Below are 17,868 nucleotides of genomic sequence, written 5' to 3'. Positions count from 1 at the left end.
CGATCTTACATACCAAACAAATAAAACGCTGCTGTTCATGCTTTATTTCGACTGCATATTTTCTTTCCAGTGTGACTCTGACTGCAACAAGTTGAGAAGTGACGTCAATGTATTGGGCAGCTAATGTCAGTATCCTACAACATAACTATATTTTTCTTTTATTCATTTAAAAGTACGCCGCCTGTTTATTTGCAAAATAGTCAAGACTATGTAACTTGAACTGTCTCGACTAGCAGCCATGTTGTGTTCTTGTAAATATCTTAACAAGCGGACTTCGTGTCTTTCCACGTAGACGCTGTCTGAAGTGAGGGTCTGTGTATAAGAGAGGGGGGCTGGGGGGGGTCCATGCCAGCTAAAACGCTGTCTACCTGCGGCTTCCGCTCTCAGGAAGTTGGCTACATGGCAGCTCTCATCTCATTAGCCTGCCTTTAGACGGCATACAGAATGACTCTTAAGAAAGGGGTGGAGGGTGGGGGGATACGGGCCTAACCGATGCTGCATGTGCACATGTATCGGCGAAAAAAAAAGTTCATGATAATCAATAGATCAATGATCAATCTCAGATTTGGGCCGCGTCCCAATACTATTGAGTGCGGCATGCATCAGGTGCTGCTAAATGAGTTGACCACTTGCGTGTAGCAAATATGTATAAGACACGTTGAATTGGATGAATGGAATTTTCCTGTGAGGTTGAATGAATGAATACAAATGTGGCTGACTAAAGTGATTTTACTGGAAATACTAAAGGCGACGGTGCGAGCGGTAAATTGGAGCAGGATGAGTCACCATTGCCGGAGGGACGTGTGCGAGTCTCGGTGTTTCATAAAGCAGCTTTTTGGACCTCACTGCGTGCAACTTGGACTGCACAAAAAGTAAGTTTCCACAGCGTTGAACAACAATATTAGGCACTCGGGCATAAACAAACCAGCTGTGTGCAAGACAATAGATTTTGTTTTCATATCCATCATATTTATGAATAAACACATAGATGTGTGCGTGTACTCTGGACTTCCAATTTGTCTTCATGAAAGCATTATAGTCACGGAAATATCTGACAATTGTGTTTTAATCCACTATTATTCAAAGTGCATTATCCGAATAACAGAAAAGAAAGCATTGTCAATGTCAAATCGAAATGATCTGTTGTTGTTTACTGTCAAGAAAAAGAAAAAAAAAAACAAGGAAAGCTCCTTGTACATAAATGAAACTCTATTCCAGACAAATGTATCTAAAGTTGTACAACGTATTTCTAACGTGCAAGCAAATGAACACACAAGAGCACCAAACGTTAATATATAATATAATAAATATATAATAAAGAACAGAAATATCACTCAACGAGGCAGATGATATATATATATATATATATATATATATATATATATATATATATATATATATATATATATATATATATATATATATATATATATATATATATATATATATATATATATATATATATATATATATATATATATATATATATATATATATATATATATATATATATATATATATATATATATATATATATATATATATATATATATATATATATATAGTTTTTATTATTTTATATATTATATGTATACAGACACTCACACAATTGCGAACATAGTATACAGCGTTTTGAGACAAGATTAATCAGTTTGTACAAAACTTTTTACCTCAAGAACACTACAATGTTCACCTGTTCCTTAATATCCTAATATTGCGGTTGTGTTTGCGTTTAAATGTGTGTGCGTGCACACGCGCGCGTGTGTGTAGATACGAGCTAGCTAATGTACAAGAAGCATTATATAGTATGAGCAAAATATTTTTTGTCGCAATACAAATCGACCAATCAAACAAAACAAAAAGATTGTTCCATTTGGGTATTTGTATTATTATTATTGCGTTTAATATCCCAAATATTCTTCAAGCTAAATGACATGGGCCTAGTGATAAACGGTCGAAAGTCAAAATCCATAAGAGGTTGGACCATGTAAAAAGAATGTTAAAAAGAGCTAAAGCTAAGTTTTTGTTTTTTCATTTTAATAAACGGGCATTGAGCTTCATAACCCTACCATAGTCCTCATCACGTTGCATAGGAAGTTTTCCACGTGACGTATCACGGCAATATTAACAAACTAGATGAACTTCATCCTTGTCACAGGAAGTTTGCATAACATCAGCTGAATATTCGTGACACCCATGCATGTATCCACCTCAGGCCTCGGAGGCAAAGGGTGGTATAGGCGTAGACATAGTGCGCGTGCACGAGGGTGCATGCTAATTTAAGTCCAATATTTCTACACGTGCCTTAACCCCCCCTCTGCGACACACGTGTTTCAATATCCTGACAAATCAAGTCCTCCCCAGGAGAATGTTTTGCCCCATTCATTTCCACGTACTGCCATTACAGTGTGAGCATGACACAGGAAAATGAGTAGATTGCAACCAAAAATTTGGTTTCTAAAATTGACATGTTGAAATCCCCCCTGAGCTACACAAATACTTTTAAATACCCCCACACCTGCACGTAGAAAGCGCTCACACGAGAAAAAAACATTTTTTTACGATGAGGGTGTATTCAAAATGTACCATTTTGCTTTGATTATGATGATAGTAGACCATATAGTTAGAAGCACGGGGTGTTCACATGACAATTTAAACGACCGTATATTAAATGCATTGTTTTCTGACGGTGCTGTGTTCCAACTGTTAAGAAAAGCATAAGAAAAGTTAAAAAATACATATTTGACAAACGTATAAGTGGAAACTATTCTTTGTGAGGGTAAAAATAAACCGTTTTTGCAAAGGTGCTTGGTTTTGTTAGAATTTCAGTTGACTAGTTTTCCATATAGACCAAAGTCACTGAAGGGTTACAATACTGAATCATTATATTGTAATTATGCACAGTCTATAACGCTTCGAGTTACACCCTTCTTGTTTAAAAACAGCAGCAAGACTTGGCATAGAACACAAAATGCGATTAGAATCAGTATATTCATAGCTAATCTCAAATTCATTTAATCTCTGTGACTTTGTCTTGCAGCTATTTATCCTTTTAAAAGGTTTTAATATTTTGACAAATCATGAATCATATTTAGAATATTTTCCAACTCAAAAATACACATTTGTATCCTACTTTTCCCATTCCCATTCAAAGGGTGTGGCATGGAATGAAAAAGGAAGCATTATATAATGCTATATTTGCACATCTCATGCACTAACAATTACATATAATAAACCTTAGCTAGCAGCACCCAGGGACTTGTGTAGTCCTCTTTTTTTCTTTTTATAAAATGACTAAACTCTCACGTTTAAGTTTGAATTCTTCTCGCTCCAACTCCATTCTAGATAGTTTTCATATCTTTCAATAGCAGCATTGATGAGAAAATGTCACGTGGTGTGTGTGTGTGTGTGTGTGTGTGTGTGTGTGTGTGTGTGTGTGTGTGTGTGTCCACAGTGAGTCACCTAACATGGCGGCCAGAGCGAGATGCACTCTGAGAGCAGACCAAATAAATCCTGCAGGGCACGACGCGTCTCGTCGGAAGTCCAAGTTCAAGTTAAGAAGAGAGGAGGTGCATGGTGGTGGCGGCGACTGGCAGACAAAAGACACACACGTTCATCATTAATCATCGCAAACCTCCCAAACAGACCAAAAAGTGCACTAAGCATCATGTCACACAACACTTTATAACATAAGATTGTCATCCTTTAGTTTGATCACTCTTTATAGTCATTCTCATGACTGAGCTGTAATTGATACTTTCCAAATATCCTCTCATTTTGTGACACGAAAAGTGGTAAACTAGAGTGACTGAATGTGCAAAGCAGAAGTAAACAACCTCAAAATATGAAATAAAATCATTTAAAAACACGACCCGAGACTTTGTGCTATTGAGCAATACGTCCGTCTGGATATTAATGTCGTATAGATAGAGTGGGACTATCTTCTCTTCTTACTAATAATAAAGCCAAACTTTTCTGTTTGCCTTTAATAATAAAAACAAACTGCACCTTCTTATTAATAGTAATCTAACACATTTAAAAAATATAGGCAGTAGAATTACGTTACATTAGAACTATTTGTTTGGCCGACATGATTGTTGTGTGTTGCATCATACTTCGATGTGACTTTAACATTTTGCCCCTCCCAAGTGAATGCGACTAAACGAGCACCGCAGTGTAGTTCAAGTCCAGATAAATATTGTAAAATGAAAAACCGTGAGCAAAAGCAACAATAAGATAGTTTTCTAATTCGCCTTCCTTTTATCAAGATTTGAGGGGATACATGCTTCTCAAATGTTATACTCATTTAGAAACTTAAACTACATTTTAAGACGTCTTAGTTTGATGCAAGGATATGGTGCATCTTAAAAAATGAGATATGATAGCATATGTTTAAATGCAATAATAGCACACGAATTCAAGAAGATGGGAGAGGGGGACTACTTCACGTGAATAGAGCTGAAATCCAAGTTAAATTTGATATTTTATTCCCAAAGCAAATATGCATAATACAACAAATATATAAAATTTCCACGCGCGTCTCTGTTTTTGAACGCCCCACTTGAATACTAAGACTTTTTAAAAATCTTCCTCTATTTTTGACGCGAAATAATCGTTAAGTAGAACATCTTACCATCACAGATTTCACAATCAATACTAAATAGCCATTTAGGAGCACGCATACGGGAAGGAAAAGAGGTAAAAGAGAAGAAGGAAGGCCTGCGTGGGCGAACCGGACCGAACTGCTGCATTGGGCCGACTAGCCAGCCGACATATAGTCGCCTGCATTTGTTTTCGTGTTAGAGATATCTTGCAAAGCGAAATCTCTGTGTGCCACTACGAATATTTGATGCTTATGGGGCGAAACAATGAGCAAAAAGAGTAACGTTTAACAACAACTTTGCAAGGAGAAATGACACCTGCAGTGTGATATACTTATTCTGCTGGAATGCTGCTAAAATTCGGAGTTGACACGGGAAAGGCAAGCACACATTTCTTTGGGATTAATGCCATTTGAGGTAAATAGCAAATAGTTAGAAACTTAACTAAAGGGTCTAAAATTCAGCCTCGAATATAGTACGTCACTTGTGAATGCGGCAAAAGTACAAAAAGATTTGCATGAGGTGTCGATTGAAACGTTTACATTCGCAGAGTAATAGAAAGCGAAAAAACAATAAAACGGGACATTTTTTGACTATTCAATATTAATTAGTTTTAAACTGCTTGATTTCAAAAAAGTTATTCATGCCATCAATCAAAATACTTTTATTTTTTCTACATTTAGAGGCTGCCAAAGCAATTTCAGACGTTAATTTGCGCAAATGTCTAGATAATAAGGGGCCTATTTCCCCCCTCGTTCAAAAGTGAATACAGATCAATGTGGAAATGTTAAATGAGGATGTGCGACAGTTGTTTGTCCCCAAATGTTTTCCTCTCGCACGTCTCCAATCAATGCAGAGACACTCATTAGTACAACCTCATTAGTGTCGCTGCAGTGCGTCGTTCATCAGCAAAATAGCCAAGATGAAGTTCAAGTTCAAAGTCACTTTGGACTGGACATGCACAGTTGGGGTGCAGGGCCGTCTATTCCGCTCCCGAGACGACCCCCACAACACACACACACACACACACACACACACACACACAGACACACACTCATCTCAAAATGCAGTATTTGTTGCGAGGTCAACAACAAACGAACTATTAACATAATAAAGTAGATGGACGATGCAAGTCTGGATTTATTTGGATTCTATTTAGTGTAACTTGGATTCACAAATTGAAACAATTTAATTGGATGCAAAATAAAAGCAACAAATGTGTTTTTAAATGTAAAATAAAAAAGCTAATAGTAAAAAAAAGTGCAAGCTGATTACTCTTCATTTTAGGTGCCTTTTTTTAAACGAGCAAATGACAACAGATGATTATTTCACAGCTTGTCCACGATAAATAGTCTAATGAGAATTATAATTCCAAGTTTGCCGTTGTTTATCACAAAGTAACATCTGTTTTTTCCCCCACTAGAGCACGCAGGTATTTCAAAACAAACATGTGCGCATTGCGACGCATTTACTGACGTCGTTGGGGACAAAACACGTTTTTGCAAATATAAAAAAAGGCATAGATGTACGTCCCTCTCTTTCCTCCCCATCTCTAAATTGTAGCCGAGTTTCAAATCGTTTTTATTTACCTCTATTTACTTCGAAAATGTCACTTCTATCTATGCATACATTCGAAATGATATTTTTATAAACGAATTTTATATTCTAACCTGTTGAGCAATAATGCTGAATATGATAAAATCAGCTTTAAAAAGTTGTTATCCCAACAGCTTTGCTACTGGAGATAATACCTAAAAATGAAAAATTATGCCAACCAAAAGTAACACATGTCAAGATAACAAAAGGGAGATGAAACAATTATTTTGCATGTTGAGTAAACATGTTTGTAAGGTAGTTCTTAGAAACATATGCAACTGATGAAACAAAAGGTGTTTTAAATGGCTGGTGTGAAGACATCAGCTTGCAGTATAAAATGAGAGAAGCCTGCAAACTCAATTTGCTCTATGTTAATAGGGATTTATACTTTTCATTGAGCTAAATGAAGGGTACGCTGTAAAGGGGGCAACTTAAGGCAGGAATTGACAGTGAATTCTGCGGCTCTCGTGAATGCCTGCAGGATGCGTAGCTTGTGGCAAATGGTTGCTGCTTGTGTCAACTCTTTTTTACTCTTGTGAAACCTTGGAAATATCCTCATTAGGAATATTTGTCGACAGTCATTTGAAGTTCAGTATTCAGTAAGACCTTGTGTGTCTGGGAAATTCCTCCCTTAATCCGAAAGGACTCAAATCATGGAAAAAAACTGCTTCACGATAAAGTGCCAAAGGGGGAGAAATGCTGGAGTCGTCACTTTTGGAGCTGCATAACTCTAAAGCTCAGTAATAATGCAGCTGTGCATGTAATATTAATGCTTTTCACTGCAGATTCAATCTTAAGTATGAATACACTAGCTATTGCTGTTTTTGCTTCCTACTTTGAACTTTTGCTACCATTTGCTTTTCGGGCTTCTTTTATTCCCTAAAATGATTGCCATCATCAATATTTCTTGTATGGCTTAAATCAAAAGTAGAGTCATTTTTCAAATATAGCCTCTGAAAACACATGTATTCTATATTAGATTTTAAAACACTGTTTAAAATGAGTTTGATATATACGTTGCTGTGACATCGGTTTGCCGTAGGCTGAGCTGCACTGCATTTATTAACAGAGTGAACTAGTGGCTAATGCGCCTGGAAGAATATTACTTTATATTATATAAAACCACTCTGCCCTCCTCCATTTTCTGTCAGAATTTTGTTTTTCTCTGTACAGTATACGCTATGAAACACTAAATATTTATATACAAACACACATACACATTACTGTTACACTATTTTGACTGATAATATATACAATTTGGATGATTTTGCTTCCCCAAAAATTGGGTTATTTAGGCCAAAATATGCAAGATAGACTTTATCATAAGTATACTTTTGATTTGATTTCTTATTGGTTGTTGGAGAAACGCTAGTATGCATCTTTCCTGCTTTCGTGGTGCCCTTCAGCAAGGTCGTACTCGCCACTAAGCCTTTTTGCATGCTTGTGTGTGTAAACCACGTCCACCTCCATGTCTGGTATGCAACACAAAATGTTCATCGGAGTGGGAGTTTCACTTTTATGGCATACAAAATTGCATTACTGCTGACCAGTTTTGAAATTCTACATTCAACTGTAGTGTACTCATTCTTTGCAAATGAATAGCCACGCATATCCAATCTATTTGAACTTGTTTGCTCGCTGCTAGTCCTCCTTCTCAATGTCAATGGCACTAAATGAGGCAAAGTGGTCTTCAAATCGAGACCTTTGACAAGCCCGTCAGCAATATGAATTCCATTCCATATATGGTTTGCTATTATGTTCCCAAATAAGTTATATTTGTTCACAACAAAATATCAATAGCCAACTAAATATAAGCACAATATTTGCAAATGCATTTATTAGCATCACAGGCCTATTATTTATTACATCAACAGAAGCTTTTTTTTGATGTATTTATTTTTAACTACAAGGACCTTGGACAATGTCAGGCGACGTTTGGCTGCAAGCTAGCACCATTTAAACTTTTTACAAAAAGAGGGAACAAACAGTAAAAAGTATCAAGGCAAGTCATTAAAAAGTTATATCGACCGCACATGATAGAAAACAGAAAGACAGGAAATCCGTAACGTGAATGAGCTAAATAGCACCACGGTGGCATTGTGATGAGTCTTCACACTGGAGCCATAGGAAGTGGCCATGCTGATCGACTATTATTACGGCAGACAGGGAGGAATGAGCCCTAGAGGTCCCTACGTGCCTACGACCAAGTTGGCGAGTTGACGTTTGCGAAAAGCAAGCGGGAAAAAAAGAAGCCTACTTGTAGTTTTGGCACACTGCTGTCACGTGGCGCGTTCTTCCGTTCCCGCTGTGCTGGCACTTCTCTCAAATGTTTTGTTTCCTTTTAGCACCATTGGAGTGTAGCAGCATGTGTTGCAGCGTCCATTCAGGTGCTCAAAGTTTGAGATTGTGAGCAAAAAAAAAAAGTGGCAATATGGAGAAAAGTTGTTGATCGAAATGAATTGTAGATAAGAAAATGAATGTATTCGTGGCATTCACTCACAAATGCATTGGGATTTTATAAAAAGGTAGTTAAAACAGATTGAAAATGTCCAATAGTCATCTATTTTTTAATACTCAAAACATGTTAGCTTTTGAAATGCCGTAAGCTGCAACTCAATGTCTTAGGATTTCATTTTGTGACTTATAATAACTTATTTGGGTCAACTCTTGTACTGGCAGAGTTTCACTTTAGTGCTGGGAATGATTGTTGTTTCAGGGGCTTACAATAATGCTTACTTACAAATATTGTTTTCCCAATGGAATTTTCCAGGAAGTGATCGTAAAAATTGCTTCCCCTTTGAAAACATTTCTTCATTTGATGCTATCTGAATAGACGATGATGATATCAAAGGTAAATAGGATTGTAGATTCAAGCATTTTCATAACAGAGGTCTCTTTAAGTTGGGTTGTAACTGACCATAGCAAGATAGGAAGGTTTCAATGTTTAGTCATGACCAAGCATCACTTAGTACACTCAGGAAATACATGATAAGTTTGTTGGGAGTTAAAGAGCAGGTCCCATAAGGGAGGATTCAGCCATGCTGGAAGCAAGCATTCAAATCAGGCAGTGCCACCGTGTCAGGCTGAGCTGCCAGGCTCAGAATTATGGCCAATGTTGGCTCAAATGAAAAAGCCAATTTGTTTTCGGAGCATATTGTGGAGGAAGGACTGAGTCATCGATCACTTCCCGTTAACAGCCAACACTGCAGCCTTTGGAGATGGGGGCACCCTCCGAAAGAAGAAAATATAATTGACTTGATTGATTGAAATTTCTTAGGTATGCATTTTGGCACAAGATGTTTTGTTATGCTCCAGTGCCATTACTGAAAATGTTTACTTGAGGTTATAATTTCCAAAGAATGGTTAAGCATTTATTCATTCAAAGGATTGCCTTACTTTTAATCCCTGCCCTGTGAATATTTAAATGTTATTTTCAGTCCCAATATGAAAAACTAGGGATGCACCGACAAATTGGGGCTGAGAATTTGCGGCCGAAATGTAATGAAGAAAGCCGGTCCAATGCGCTTTGTATCGTCAAAATGATACGCCCAACAGCGGAATTTGTTTTGACGCAAGTAAAACGCTGGGTAACATGGACGACTGTTGCTCCTTGTTTGGTGAAAGATGGAGTGTTGCCTCGGTACAGCTGTTCACATTTACAATTGAACAGTATCCGTGAGGTTCACTTCCCACCTTTAGATCTTCTCTGTTTTCTTCTTTGAGCATTTTAAAGGCAGAGCTACCAGTTGGACTATTCCGGTTGTATTTTATTCTCATTGCCACAGCTCTGCTTTCTCACGATGGCTCGACTGCACGCAAAACTACAGGGAGTGTTTAATGGCCACTCCGAGAAAACTATTTAAAAATGATCCCCTCAATTCCCATCCGGAAATACATATGAAAACGACAAAAAAAAGTATTATGCAAATAGTGAAAGTAAAGAATAAAGGGAGTGTGAGCCAATAAAATATTTGTATTACGTATAAGCAGTTGGAAAATGTTTTTTACTTTGTAGAGGGTCAAATTAAACATAAAATTCAGTGTTTAATCTTATTTTATGTTGTGTATTGATGACATTTCAGAACCAACTAAATATGCTCAAATAAAGATATTTGTATCTTTAAGCAATAAGACTTCACACTTTGTATAATAAATAAATAGCATAAAAATACTAATTAGATTCTTTTAATATATATATATTTTGAATAATTATTGTTTTCAGTTTTTTCTTCTCCATCAGGCTTAGTTTTCTAATATACAGTAATACGTTTAGGTCCAAAATTGTGCATCCATAACAAAAACATAGTTATACAGTGCGGTTTGGTTTATCCAGACTATTTGTGTAATGTTGTGATCCGAATAAAGATTAGAGTGGAATTGTAATACATTTTTGCAGAAATGTAAGAAATTACAAATACTTTTCCCATGCCATATAACATGCACTGATTTATGTGCCACTAGATTTAAAAAACAACAACATGTATTCTGTTCACAGAATATCCAAAGAAAGTGACAAATACTAATGAAAAAAAGTTTGCGGGTAAAATTCTCTAAAATGTATAACCTGTGTACTATTGATGGCTATGAGTCATGGTAGAACCTTGTTTACAACCTTACGGCTGCCACTCCCTGTCTGACTATTAAGATACACCATGCAAGGGAATTTTGCCATGCAGGATTGAGGCAAGCAGTGTTTAATGGTGCAGAGATTAAGATGATGTATGAGAGTGAACCGTGTCAGCCTGTATCAGTGTGGCTCGTGTCGTGTAACTGCCATATTAGTGAAGGAAGCAGCGACAGTCACACTCTTATGCGTGCCCACAGATACAGTCCATTCCAATGAGTATTCACTGTTCTTCAATTTGCATTGAAGAAACTTTTTCAAGGAATAATTTCCACTAAATCCTCATTTGGATGTGAACATACATTCAAAGGTTTGACTGTAAATTGCCTTCTGCATGGAACTTTAGGGCTGAGTGATTTTGAGATTAAAATTGAAAATGGAATTTTGTTTTTATTAAGTCGAGTCGGGTTCGGGTGTCCAACAAACCTATTCCAGTGTTGATGGTTTTCAAGCAGTTTAGTACTCCACTGTTGATGTAAACAGTATCACTTAATACACGACAAGATAGAAAATTGTTGATGAATATACGAAATGTGTTTATATCTTTGAGCCTGCTGGTTTAAAACTAATATTAAATGGAAAATGCCATTCAAGTGCTAACTGACTGCAAGAAGTGTTGTTTTTGGAACAGGATGAGTATTCTGTACTGTGAAAATTTACAATAATATTTAGTTCATATTAGAATGAAAAGTTTTCTCTATGGTCTCTTGTATTAGTTGCAGATACTTCAAAACTACTGATACAAAATATAGAAATACAAATAAATACACAGCTCAAGTAAAAATATAAATTGGGAAAAACAATTGAGATTAGACTAGGAACAAAAAAAAAGCAAGATTGTCTGGTCCTAAATCAAATAAGTGATAAAATCAACAAGAAACATAAAAAGGGCAATTTTGATGGATGAAAAAAATTGATTTTTTTTTTTTTTTGTATTCCAGAAAAGTCATTCTGGAGATGTTAGGTTTTTGCGCAAGACCACAAATAGGACATAATAGAAGTCTCCAATCCCCCAACTGTTGCCGACATGAAATATTTTTAGAAAAATCAGTCCAATACTATTAATATTAGGGCAAAAACAAACAGATGAAGGATGGAAAGCAAAATGACATACTTTCAAAGTGAAACTAGTTATTCATACAGACAAGTCACATGCGTAAATACACACGCACGCAAACATTAACACTCGCTCAGCCGAGGTCTTTTTACCTTTTCACAAGCATTTTTCCCGCCTGAGAAAACGCTAATGTGCAAAACAACATTAAAAATCATCTGGACAACAATTTTACTTACTCAAACTTACAAATGTGATCATTGTATCCTGTTTTCCATCTACCGTGCGTTACCTCTAAAAATATTAAACGTGGAATGACAAAACTGCTCATTTGAAAAAAATGTATTAGTGCATCTATTTTTTTAATATGTTATAAATCCTCCTATCTATTTTTGCCACAGAATGTGCAGTGGGGTATCCTGTAATATGAATTAATTGCCCTTTCCAGAGCACATGACGGATTTGGGTACAGTTTATTTTACAGATACAGCACAAGATGAATAAAGATGTGTAAGATATAGAGGAACTTCTCAAGTGCAAAAATACCGACTGAATGCCACATGAACAAGTTATGTTTTTTATCAGGCAGCGAAGCAACAAACAGTTTACTCTCAAGTCCGCACTGTTGTTGCCTTTTCCATCTCGTAACGGTCCTGGTAGTAACTAAAAACATTCACGGAGCGTAAAAGCATGAGGATAACACAACAGGGCAATTCTATAACCAGCTCAAATACGACACAGAGTATTTGAAGACAATCTAAAAAGTGATAGGGCGAGCTGTCCTGTATACCAAAACATGCCTCATCTTAGGACTATATCTGTCACCTACATGCCAAATGCTATTTAATTTCCCTCCTTGATGGTTGTCTTCATTCAACCAATGTCATCTGCCTCCTGCTAAATATGTCTTGGTCTTCAAACCATCAACTGTATTGAAAATAGTTCATTTTACAAAATCATTTGAAAACACACCCTATTGAAAACAAGTTTCCCTTTACGTAGTATTCCACTGGATGTGTTAGAGCTGCCTCTTGCGGGCAATGGCTAAGCAGATATGAGGACAAGCGCGAGGTCTCTGTCCATTTTTACCGCTGTATATGTTTTATGAGTAGATTTTTTATGATGGTCGGCGCATGCACGGCCACAAGGACACCAGTATTCAAAGAGAATATGCAGGGCAGCAATACACACTTGTAGCTATGCTTGCGGAGTGGTCAAGTGCTGTACAAAGAAGAGTAATGTGGCTGTGAAGTGACCAGGAAGGCCAGAGAATGAACATCAGACATACTAAATAAACTTAGCTGACAAGGTAAAGTGTTAAAAACCTGAACAATCATGTCAGCTCATGCATATTGCACAACGGTCATGTCAAAGATATATTTGATATTAGTTTAAATAGTCGTATCGCAAATCATCTTTGTCTCCTGAAATGAGTGACAATGTAATCAGCTGCTCTTTCCCACAATAAGCCAACACGAGTATTTTTGGTGAAATTCAGTGATAGTGTCGTCAAACTGCATTAGACGTCAACTATTTTTGCCTTAATTCAATGGATATTGTGCATGACAGGCAGGGATACGCTAATGGAGTTTTAAATTGCGGTAAAAATCCCCTTTTTGCAAATGATGAAGCAGTCAATATTGTTAGTGTTTCTCTACATGAGTTGTTCTACCATTTGTGGGTGTAAAATATGTGTCATCCTTAGATATTTTATATGGGTTTTGTTGCTTTGATATAAATAGATTGAATTAATAGCAGGCCTATGGGGGGTATTTTGGAAAATTCTACCCTATCTGCTTGTTGTGGACTGGATTGAGTTTACCTCCACTTGGTCATTCATGTATCTCTCAGAAACCACTACCGTATTTTCACGACTATAAGGCGCACTTAAAAGTCTTAAATTTTCTCCAAAATAGACAGGGCGCCTTATAATCCAGTGCGCCTTATATATGGAAAAAAAGTAAAATGTGCCACTCGGTGAGGGTGCGCCTTATAATGCGATGCGCCTTATAATGTGCTGCGCCTTATATATGGAAAATACGGTATTTAGCTTCTACAGCCAAGTTTGAAATAGAATAAGGCTGGAAAACAACAAAATCTATACTAACACTGATAAATGCAAAAAAATAAATTGAATAAACAATAGTACTTCAACCAATAGTGGCATCCACGCAGAATAAAAACAAAAAATCCTTAAAAAAATGTACTGTATTTTCACGACTATAAGGCGCACTTAAGTCTTCGATTTTTCTCCAAAATAGACAGGGCGCCTTATAATCCAATGCGCTTTATATATGGAAAAAATTAAAATGTGCCATTCATTGAGGGTGCGCCTTATAATCCAGTGCGCCTTATATATGGGAAAATGTCATTTATTGGGGGTGCGTCTTATAATGCAGTGCGCCTTATAGTCATGAAAATACGGTATATATTTTTATTAATTTGTTGCTTTCCCATCTTGTGAACATCTTGTCAACGTACTATGCTTTCTTTAATTTCTATGGGGTTCATGATTAAACATTTTCAAACCTAATACCTATAGTGGTACGTAATTTAAGTGAAAATAAAATCATGTTTTTATAAGGCTATCCACCTCACTGTTCAAATAAGCATGGAGAATGAAAAGAACCCTTATATTTATAAATATGATTCATACCAAACACATACACACTAAATAATTAATGCGACGTCATAGCACAGTGTATGGCCACATTTCCAGCAATGCATTATGGGGACGATAACGTTCACGGGCCCATCATCCATCCCTGTTTTCCCATTAGATCACGAGGCATGTACTATACTATTGTCAGGATTGAGAATTCTAAAAAGATGCTAGTAGTATAAAGCAAGAAAAGCATCGATACCTCTTGTTTGTTCCATGTGTTCTAAGAAGTCAGCCATGTCATGAGACAAGCATGTTGTTGTGGCCTTACATTGCGGGAAGTGATGTGTGTACGGCAGCCTCGTAAAGGCACAGCCTCGCCTTCCTTTGCTGTCTCAAGTCCTTCCCTGTACAATATCCAGATATCCTCTCATACACTGTGGCAAAAACGCTTATGAAATACTCCCCGGCATTTTTGAATTAAAAGAATATCTTATTGATTGTAGTTTGTACTGTTTTCTAAATTATTACTGGCATTAAAAAAATGCTTCCTGGATAAAAGTAGTGAGACATTATTCAATTTTTCGTCACTAAAAAAAGAAAAATGGGGTCAAATGTGTCAATTGTTTATCATTTTTTAAGATTTGGTATCATAGGGTATTTAAAAAGATATCAAAGTAAATAGGAATATATTGTTGGATTAGGAATGAAAGTTAAAACTTTTAACAACCTGACAAATTGGAATGACTAAAACAATCAATACATGTGATAAGGCTTTAAATAGGGATGAAAAACAGCTTGCCTAATCAGTATATACTAAGATTCTGTGGGCGTACCCACGCCAACTGTCAAGGATACTAACGTTGATGCTGTTACGGTTATCGGGTTTTCTCTGTCAACTCAATTGTCCATGTTTTAACCATCCGAGCCAGAATCCAATTCTTAACAAGACAACGTTTCTCTTGGTCTTCACAATTATTGAACAGTATTTTCTCTTTATAAAAATGACCAAATCTTTCATCCATTCATTGTCTGAACCACTTTGTCCTCTTTAGGGTCGCCCAGGGTACTGTAGCCCATCCCAGCTGACTCCGGGCCAGAGGTGCGGGACACCCTGATTCGGCGGCCAGCCGATCACACGGTGCAAGGAGACAGATAACCATGCACACTCACACCCAATTTAGTGTCCAATCACCCTACCATCCATGTTTTTGGAATTTGGGAGGAAACTAGAGTACCCGGAGAGAACATGCAAATTCCACACAGGTGGACTGAACTGGATTTGAACCCAGGACCCCAGAGCTGTGAGGCTGATGCCCTAACCGCTCTCCTATCATGCCTCCTGATCAAGTCATGATCTATATGAATCTGATTGTTTTGTACGATATATTGAGGACTATATGTATACATATATTTATTTATTTTATCTATTTTTTTAAATAAAAGAACAAATGTCAACTTACACCCATCATAGTTAAGATGTCACTGCTGACCATGGATTTGAGTTGCGGCCAATGCACGTTGGCATCATGGTAGACTACTATAAATAATTCTAATACGCAAAATAGAATCCAACGCAAAGCCATGTTGCTTCTGCTTAAATTTTACAGTATTATCATTGGTGAAATGCTCAATCACTTAATAGAGAGGTTTAGTTGGGGATTCATACTTCTCTGTTATCAGAGCAATTGGTGCGTTAGTGGATCACAGCATTGCCAGATTTTAAGAAACCGAGAAATACTTAGATATAACTTAGGTTTTCATTTGTGTCGCTCTCAATGAAGTCCTTTTTAATATCTCCTGACTTTTCTGTAATTAAAAAAATGTCACCATGTTTTCACTGCATTGTGGGATCCAGGAAAAGTGCTCATTAAAGGCACTGTGGTATTGGCACTTGTTAAAATGGAAAACCAACTGACTTATCTAGTGGTAGGTGCGGCCAGAAAGCAGTAATGACACTCAGACACGGCTTCGTGTCAACACGAATTTTAAACCCGACTAAAATAAAAATGTGCAAAAAACAGAGTAAGACTGAGTTTTACTGCTTACAGGTCAGAGATCCATCACTCACTTGCGCTCAACTTCAACCTATGTTTCAGCCCTTATCTTCAAACAGATTTCATGTAGTATTTGGTAGCAAATCATCAAAATAAGTTTACAGTCAACACTTAGTAACGTTCAGTTTTCAGTGATTTTGGCGAGGCCAGCAGACACAAGCAGTAGTGTTTTACCCAATGGAAGACTTCATGAGATACTACCATGAGGACCTGTGTGAATGCCGTAAAGTCCTGATCTCCCGGTCGCTTGTGGTTGGACAGAAGTACATTTTTCCTTCTAGTGGCTGTGGGCAGGATGAATAGCGATGAGGTAATGAATCCAATTTTGGCCAAACAATATCATAAGAAGGGAAAGTGACGTATGCTGCTGAACTGGCAGCACTAGGCAGTTCGTATTATTATTTTAATTTTTTTTTGTGGCAGGGTTTCTACCATCCTCTGACATTAAATATTTCCAAAACTTCAGCCAACCAGCACTAAAATATTTCATTTTCCAATCCATGTCACTGTAGTAAGAACAATTTAACCATTTCCTTTTTCACTGAAAGAGATATTTTCCTAGTGTTAATTCCTTTAATTTAAGCATATTAGCAAAAGAAAATAAGTCAATCAATCAAATGAAATATAATTTCCAAAGCAACATTATGAAAATGTTTCAAAACAACAAATAGTAAATTATAGTAAGTATACAGTGAACAGACAAGCTTTTACAAACTTGAAAAGGGGTTGAAAGAAGTACAAAGTTATGTATTACTAGGCTTTACATCTAATCCATAATAATATTAATGGAATCTTATGAGGTCTTCTTGTAATAAAATGGGATTAAAAATATGTATTTATTAATAGAAGGATTCACTGATTGACTGACCTTCCGCTATATTACCATATATGTAAATAAAAACAATCAATTATATGTCTGCATTGCAATCTAATTTAAGACTATTGTGAACAATATTCATTCTGTCCCGGCAGTCTGACAAGTCTGATGTATAATACAACACAATTCATGCAAATTGTACGTGTTAATGTATGATATTTGTTCATACATATTGTAAAAATAAATATGCTGTATAAATACAGTACAATGCGCTTGGTCAATTTTACAAGACCTTTTCCAGACTTTTTGCACTTAATAACGATGATGTCTTTGTATTTGTTTTAAATGTTATGCTTTTTCTGGATGTACCCCGCCGTACGGTACGGCCCATAGTTCGCTAGGATAAGCTCCAGAACCCCCCGAGACTCTCATGAGGATAAGCTGCTTGGAAAATGAATGAATGAACGATACTTATACAAAATCTTTTGATAAGTGTGCATTTGTCGTGGACCTTAGC

At 36.6% G+C, this 17,868-nt stretch overlaps 1 long non-coding RNA gene across 3 annotated transcripts in view; it reads right to left on the bottom strand.

Moving 5' to 3' along the window:
• Positions 1–1,699: 1,699 nt before the first annotated feature.
• LOC144203018 (uncharacterized) overlaps positions 1,700–17,868 on the bottom strand; it is a 41,740-nt gene continuing 25,571 nt past the window's right edge. The window contains exon 3 of one of the 3 annotated variants that reach the window (XR_013327769.1): positions 1,700–3,589. This is a non-coding gene — a long non-coding RNA (uncharacterized LOC144203018). Of the gene's footprint in view, positions 3,590–8,120; positions 8,536–8,617; positions 9,427–17,868 lie in introns of those variants that run through there. The other 2 variants (XR_013327860.1, XR_013327639.1) reach the window with 2 other exon arrangements.

Source organism: Stigmatopora nigra, chromosome 1 (genome assembly GCF_051989575.1).
Source record: "Stigmatopora nigra isolate UIUO_SnigA chromosome 1, RoL_Snig_1.1, whole genome shotgun sequence".
Lineage (NCBI taxonomy): Eukaryota > Metazoa > Chordata > Actinopteri > Syngnathiformes > Syngnathidae > Stigmatopora > Stigmatopora nigra.
The sequence above is the reverse complement of the archived record's forward strand: the minus strand, read 5'-3'. Positions and strand labels throughout refer to the sequence as shown.